The sequence below is a fragment of the Ciconia boyciana genome, chromosome 5 (genome assembly GCF_034638445.1).
Source record: "Ciconia boyciana chromosome 5, ASM3463844v1, whole genome shotgun sequence".
NCBI classification, from domain to species: Eukaryota; Metazoa; Chordata; class Aves; order Ciconiiformes; family Ciconiidae; genus Ciconia; species Ciconia boyciana.
The window spans coordinates 34,920,941-34,929,285 of record NC_132938.1 but is presented as its reverse complement, the minus strand read 5'-3'; positions in this window follow the sequence as shown (position 1 = coordinate 34,929,285).

The following is an 8,345-nucleotide window of genomic DNA, read 5'->3' as shown; positions in this document are numbered from 1 at the left end:
GATAAGGCTGAAAATCAATGCCTTTCACATGACCTTAGAAGCTCAGTATATTCTCACCTCTGTTGTTGCCTGCTGCCTAAAATCACTTCCAGCCACCATTAAGCAGAGGGCTGAAACCCCTTCCATGAACACCTGCCTGTCTGAAATTCCTACTTATCAAATCTCTTACCTACGTGAGGAAATGACAGCGATCAGTACAATGGCAGGGGGTAATCTCTTCTCAGTCATAATAAAAGACGATGATAAGCATTCAGTAAAAAAGGAAAGGTTGATATGTGTGAGACAGCAAATCATCAGACTTCGTTCTTATTCTGTCTGCTCAAGACTGCGAAGGACTGGGGAAGAAATTTCCAAACAATCTCAAATAAGGAAACTGAAGTAATGAAGGACACTGAAGCCTTCTGAACTTCTGTGCAGACATAGCCAGAGGAGCGATCCCCTTTCTTCTGTTCCACTATCTCCATCTCTTCTTTACTTCCTATCCCAGCAGTTCCTGTCAGATTGCTGGTAGAAATATAATCTAGCTATACCTTGCATCTCAAAGGGGAGAGGTTCTGCCCCTTCCTCTGCTGGCTGGCAAAACTCCTTTCCTCCTTAAAGCCTACTGCACTAAAGCTCATATATTGGTGCACCAGGACCCGTATTTTAAATTACAAGGAGTGAGAATTTCTGTAGAAACCATTACACTAACCCATCTGAAACAGGCTGATAAACAGCCGATCTTGTGTGTGTTACTGAATATCTCATGAGGGTAATTTACAATTCCTCAGAGAAAACTGAGGTGAAATAGTCCCTGCCTGTGTTTCATCTCAGCAAGCATATCATGCAATGTCCCAAGAATATTAGCAGTGCTAATGTTTGCCTTCTACCAGTTGCAGCCAGCTGGAATAAACGTGAATGGTCATGCTCACACAGCTAAGGGTTTCACCTCCCGTGCAGTGTCAGCAGGACCTGTGTTTGACTGACAGAATGACCACGCAGTGAAGTCTCCTGGCCATTAAACCTAGGTCCACGGGACAATTTGTCATATGCGGGGTGATAACTATGCAGTCTACATCAGCTGATTTCTCTTCTGGTATTTTCACCTAAATCCATCCAACAAAGAATAACAGAACCAAAGTGTTTCTTTTTCATTATGTCATGCTGATATTTATACTTCATCTTGCAACACACCAGTTGTCTTTTTTTGATTCTATATGATCTGCCTTCCCATTTATAGTGGAGTATACCATGCTTTTCTGTCTTAACGTTAATGTCTTAACTTTAATCCATATTTTTGTAACAATCTCAGAAGCTTTTATAGTTTCCTGGGTGATCTTTTTTGTTTATGGCAGTTAATACTGTACCATTTGTACAGCAGAAGACAAACTTTAAAAGCAAAGGTAAAGAAGCTGATACATTGTGTTTTGGATTATGGCAAGGCTGCTAACTGTACTGCGCAGCTGTTTTTCATACCCAAATCCTTGCCTGTATTCAATGAAGCATATACAATGCAACTCTAATGCCATTTCACGTCTGAGGCAAATCCAGTACTTATACTTTATTTTACATACTATTTTAGAAAGAAATCTGGTGACACCCAGTCAAACATACAACTTTTCTATCTTTCCTTTCATATCCTTACATTTAGGACATGAGAGACACACCTATACTTAGACACAACTGAATGGAAATGTCCATTCACTAAGCCAGTACAGGCAGTATTTGTAATTTCTATGATTCTCTCTGCAAATGATCAGAAGCCACCAGAAATAGGGATGAACCCAAAGAAATTTAGATACATCATCTTCTGTCACTTTTAGTTTTGACCTCATGATTTCAAATGAGTAACATCTGTATCGTCAGCAGATATATATTTTCTCTTAATTTCACTGCTTACCTAACATGTGATGTTTAGTGTTCCAGTCCAGCCTTGTTTTGTTAAGCCAGTATCTGCAAATTAGTGAAGGACCATTTCCTTCTGCAACTGTTAATGAGAACAACAGTTAACCCCTGTGTTGCCTAGCAGAGTAATTATGGTCCTGCCAGATACAGCACAGTTTTTACTCTACTTTGTATACCAGTTCAATAAAGATTTTTATTACTAATAGGGGATTTTTATGGATTAAAGATGAAAAAGCATACTCTGACATGATTTATTTATTGTTCTATTGGCATTTTTTTTTTCTGAACCATCTGCTCATATTAAAGAACCTTTGCAATTATATATATATGAATCCTGATTAAGCTATTTGAGTTCTAACTGCTAATGATATAATTAGTTATTAAGCACACCTTGTACTGTGTTAAGTCATTTCTTTTTCAAAAGCAGGTTGTTCATCCTCCCCCTTTCAGAGAGCCCACCTTTTCCCTCTGAAGGAAACCATTTTCAGTTGCTTATAAAAAAAATTTCCCAATATGTAACTATTTGAGCTGATGTTATCTGTGGTGGATGTCTGCCTCAAGCTATTGCTTTTGGGGAAAACACAGTCAGAATAGCCATTTCAAAAATTAGGCTGGGGAAATTACATTTTTATAATGTCAAATCTCAAATCTGACATTTTGACAAAGCATACCTCTAAAGCCCTGCTGTTTAACCATTTAAAAGTAGGGTTGTGGATTCTTGCCCGAGAGCAGCCATTAAAAAGTCCACTCTGTTGTTCCTCTGAAAAATCAGTTTGCATTTTTGAGTGAGTTGCAAACTGCTAAAAAATAGACTTTGCACATATTCAGATTGTAGCAGTCTAAGTCTATGTGTGTACCAACCATCCTTGCACCCCGTGTAAGTTTGTAGTGCACGTACTGTCCTCACTGGAAGCCCAAGCAGGAGTACGAGTGACTGTTCATGTGTTATTCTTACAGATTGCTGCAGATAAAGACCTGCCCAGAGAAACTACACCTGAAATTGGGAGCCGGAGGGGGAACTGACAGAAGGAAAGGGATGGACAGATGTTGAGATATCTACTGAAATAATTGAGCTGAAGTTAACTTTTGTCAAATATAACAGCTATGCTAAACCCCCCGCAAATGAAGATTTTTACTACTACTGCATTATCACAGAAATACAAGAAAGTATGTGTTGCAAAAGCTACTTTACAATATAAGATTTAATGGTGCAGAATATTACTTATGCTATCAATCATCTTTCTCAGATAATATAAATTACTGCATCGACAGTATGCAACGTGTAAGTCTGTTTAAGCATTTAATTTGGTTTAAAGATAGAATATTGTCCTTGTAGCTAAAGGCTTCCTTCTTCAGCAGAATAACTGAAATGGACCGGCTCCCTCAAACAAATATTTCCTGAGGGGTCCATAGCATTCAAATGCAAAGATTTTGTCTTAGGAAACTGAAAGAGGCTGATAAAAACTGAAAATTTACTGAAATAATGACATAAAAGTTGGTGCAAAACAAAAACTACCATGTTTGCACCAAATAAACAAACAGGAGAACACCACAGACTCATGAGTATATACAGCTTGTAGACACTATAAAGAACTTCCAGGGGAAAAAGAAATTAATTTTAAAAGCTGATAGGACCTGCTGATTTCTCACTGGAAACAGGTTCTTTCCTGCCCACTTTCAATACATAACTGATATTGTTCTGCATCTCAGAATTGTTTTTCCCAATGGTAAGCTATTCAGATTCATTCAAATCATGAATATTCTAATTTCTAAGAAGCACTCACTCACAGCCATTCTTTTAGATCTTACTATTTTACTTGGGGTTGCATTTGGTTTTCTGGAGTGCTAGCTGGATGGATCCCCACTGGAATTAGTGCCTTTTGGGTTGGGTACTGTCTAGACACAGAAATAGCTCAGTTTTAAAAACTCCTAAAATTAAATGATCACAGATAGAGTTGAAAAATATTTTACAGCCATTGCCAAGAACAGAAATCAAGTCTCTTTGTTATTCATGTCATGGTCTGGATCATGTTACTATACAAAGGCCTTAATCAATAAAATCCATCCGGATTTAAACTAAGCATATTGATGAGAGGAATGGGAGGAAAAAGGGGGACTAGCCAGAATTAGGGCCAAAAGTCAATATGATGTTTTTATTCTGAAATGGTAAAGTACCCATTGATGCCAGATTTTTTAAAATATCCTATGGCTTCCAAATATTTCTTGCCAAAGAAGTTGGGGTTTTTTTACTCTAAAAGCATGAACTGGAGACTGATCTGTGCTGAAAAAGATAAGCCAAGCTGTGAAAGCATCTCTAAGGTATATCCACCTGGATCTAGGCATGCTTGTGTGCATTCACAATATCAAGTCCCTAGATCTGTACTATTTTATCCCAGTCCTATTTTACAGGAACTGTACTCATATGAAAATAACTTCTAAGGGCTGATAAATTCTATGCAGGTCATATGGAAATATACCGGATTTGGGCAAAGATTTCTATTCCAGAAGAACTTGGTGTGATAGTTACAAGTAAACTTTAAATCTAAGGGACTCTTTAGCCTGAAAAAATTTATTAAATTCTTTAACTGTAAAAACAAAAACAAACAAAACCAAACCAAACCAAAACAAAACACTTCACAAAAAAAAACCCCCAAAGACAAACAAAGAAACAAAACCAAAACACATTCTCATAGGCTGAGATAATGGATCAATGACAGCAAGAATAATTTCTGGCAGATTTTTTTTAGGAGGACATAGATGCATTTGAAAGACAACAACAAAACCAAACACTTCCTTATATAGTTAGAGGAGCTATTATCTCCACTTAATAATATATTTCACTGAGCTTCTAAATTGTTAGAATATTTGAAAATTTGCATGACAGAAAACCTGATGCCATGAAGGAAACTCCTGCTTTCCTATTTCCCGCTGAGACCAGAAGCTGAATGCAAGAGTTCACACGGGAAAGTTTTCAGTTGTTTTTCTTTCCATTAGATTTCAGAGGACTCCAACTTGGACTTTGCCAAACATCTGAAACAAACACAAACTGAGGACAGTTAGTGGCTTGCCCATCACACATAGAAACCGGTATGAGTTTATGTAAGGTCGGCATTTACTGAAGTGTAGTGAGAGTGAAAGTGTCTTGCAGCTTTATTCAGATTTTTGAAACGCATCTGTCTGCTTCAGGTGCAAAGAAAAGATTTAAAACAAGAGCAAGACTGATGCATGCAAATAGGATTGACTAAGCAGGCAGAAAGTCTGAAACAATAGGTGTGCTACATTAATCCCCACTTCATCCCAGTGATGTTTACCCAGGCACCAATAATGATATTTTAAATATCAGCATTGTTAAATATTTTGTTACACATCAAAACACATTATAGAAATCTACAATAGCAAGGGATGCAAGCAAGGGAAAGTCAATGTTCTCAAATCTATAAGGCTTTTGGCAAAGAGCCACATATCACCATATCACCACATATCACCAAAAACATATCACCAACACAAGAGGAGAGAGGAGTTCCAGCAGTGGTTCACAGGTAAGAAAGGTTCTCCACAGACTCCATGGTTTTCAGGGCTGGCCTGGGCAATTGTTTGTGTATTTTGGTGATTTCTCCCGCCAGCAGGCTGGATTACCAGAATGGATCTGAATTACCACAGTCCTGCTGTGGACTACATAGTACAGCTCCGGCACAAGAACTCTACTTGAGAGTTTAAGATTCAGCACAACCCAAACCTTCCTATGTAACTCTTGAAAGAGAGAATTATTGAGAGCTTAATAGAAAAAAAGGAGGTCAGTGATGAATTGTCCTGCTGCAAACATTAGAAATAATTTCTGTAGATGTTTCTATAAATTTCCCAAATTTCTGTAAATTTAAAATGCCAATATAATATAAAAAACAAAAATAATTTTAATCACTTAACATAAAAATAAACTTGTCAGGACAATTTTTCACCTAATTATTAGTCACTACAGTTCTTCAGTGCAACCTCTCTGGGGAAAAATTTCTGGATTAAAATACCTTTAAAGGTTAAGAGGGCACATGTTCTCAGGACTACAGTATGAAATGTAGTAATATAGCACACAGCATAATGAATTAAAGAATCAGCTGGACAGCTATCAAGTAACCGATTTCACAGAAATATTCTACAGAAGAGCTTCATTTTGACAGATGACTCCATGTACTTTTACTAGAGGTTATAAGCAGATCAAAAGACTTCATGTTTTTCTTAAACTGCCTACGTACTTCAGTACAGTAGGACAAAATCTCCCTTCAGTTATACCGCTGGAAAATCACTCATTTCATGGGCTTTGATGTATTTGCAGTTCCATTGACATAGCTGAGGGCAGCATTCGGCCAAATACATCTTCATTCAGAAGCAGCATCTATTACCTATAATAGCTTTCCCCAAAGAATGGCCGGGAACATGTGCAGATACTATACAGTGACATAATCTTTTTTTCCTAAGCTATTCCTTAAGAAAAGTGATTCTGAAAAAAAAAGTCCAAATCAAATTGTCTTTTCAACTTTAATTATTCCATTTGAACAGACACTAGGGAAAAATAAACTGAGAAATTTTGGAGGGGGTTAAAATTGGACATTTTTCCCCTTTACTCAGGCTCTCTGACTCTTCCCATTCCTAGTTTTTCTGTAGAGCACTTGAGCTCTAGTGCTACCTAACAAGCTAAATGCTAGTGTTTTATTAATACTCATATCATAACCCAGTTACAGAACATTTAAACCAGTTTCCTAAACCCAAAGCATAGAATAATGGTAATCAAGAAACAAGTTTATGAACTACTGTTAACTCTCAGTATGAACATGTATTACAGTACTGCACCATTAAAATGCCTGCTGTCATCCTGAAACACATCATCAAAGTAGGTCAGGCGTGTCTAGTTCTGAGATGGACATATTTCAGAATGTAAATTTCCCTCAGTTAATATAGTTAAGCAACTTGTGGGCTGGGCAAAAATAAAAGCTTATATACAACAGTGATATTTTGTTCCATCAAAGAGAAAAATATGCAGGAAGAAAGATCTTTTTTTTTTTCTGTCATAAAAGCAGGGAGAAAATGTTGATATCCGTCAAAATCATTTGAATCTAGTCTGGGATTTTCAAAAGAACCTGATCTTCTTAAGTGCTCATATCCTACTTAGGCAGTTTTGAAATCCTTCCTTCATGCACAGAGAAGCTGACAGATTGACAATGTAATAACTTGAATCCTTTATTCACTAAACAAGAACACCACAGGCAAGGGATGAGGCCAAGACTTTTTACTGCTTCTTTTCTGTGCCTCAACCCTCACCTGGGGGTAGCCAGTCAATGGTTGAAAGGACGTTTTATCTTCCAAACCAGTATGATCTTCAGCCTTTTTGTTAGCAAGAAAGATAACGAACATACACAATTGTTTACAGTTTCTAAAAATAACTGTTTGTAGTGGTCCTGACCAGAAGACCATTGTACATGGAAGAGCTAGTGATCCACAGAACGGTTAACCTGAGTAGGACCAGACCTGTGCTGTGCAGTGTTGTGCTGCGCTGCACGTACAGTTTAGCCTTCAGGCCAGTGTTGTGTTGGACAAACCCCTTGCCCGCAGGATAACCTCAGCCTGCTCATTGTAGAGGAGGATCCTGCAGGCAACTTCCCCTTGGTTCCAGCAATTACACCTCCTGCATCACCTTGCCTTTATCTAAAAGTGCAGCAAGAAGTTCTCATGTGAACATCCTCTCTGTTTGACAGTAGAAATGATGAATAGAGCTGTTTTCTTGTAAGAAAATCCAGTAACAGCTTGAATGATCAAAATGAATAGGTCAAATGACCAAACCCTTTCTACAGATGGGGCCTGCACGATGTGCTGCAGGCTGGTTGGAGGCACGTTTGGTGCTGCACAACTTGGGGTTCCCAGCATCTGAAGGGACTTAAGATTATCTACACTATTCTCTCTTTCATTATTGTGTTAACTCTAACAAATAGTATTTTAGATGATACTTTAATGATATAGACTCTATAGAGTCTGATTTTTTTTCTTACTTGGCATCATAACTGACTAGCCCCTCCTGGCACAAAACATTGTTCTTTTGAGGTTTAAGATGTGATGACTCTTTTCAGCATCACCTCTAGAAATTTTATGGAGAACAATTTCAGGCAGGAGTCCTATTTTTCTCACTCAACATATCTTGCTGTAGAACAAGTATGAAATTACTGTATGGGGGAAAAAAATGAAGCTCAAATTAAGGGATGCATCAAAAGCTTTTGCTCTGACTCTTCTATGATGCCACATCATGAAGCTCTTCTGTTAGATACATGATTCTTACAAGGCATCAAAGCAGTTTTGTTTGTGTCTTTGTTGGTGGTGTAAGAAATACAGAAGAGAGCTTGATGATGGGAAGAGAGTGGAAGAAGTAGACAAGAAACCTGCAACACAGAAATTGCTATGGATGAATTTCTGCATCAAGA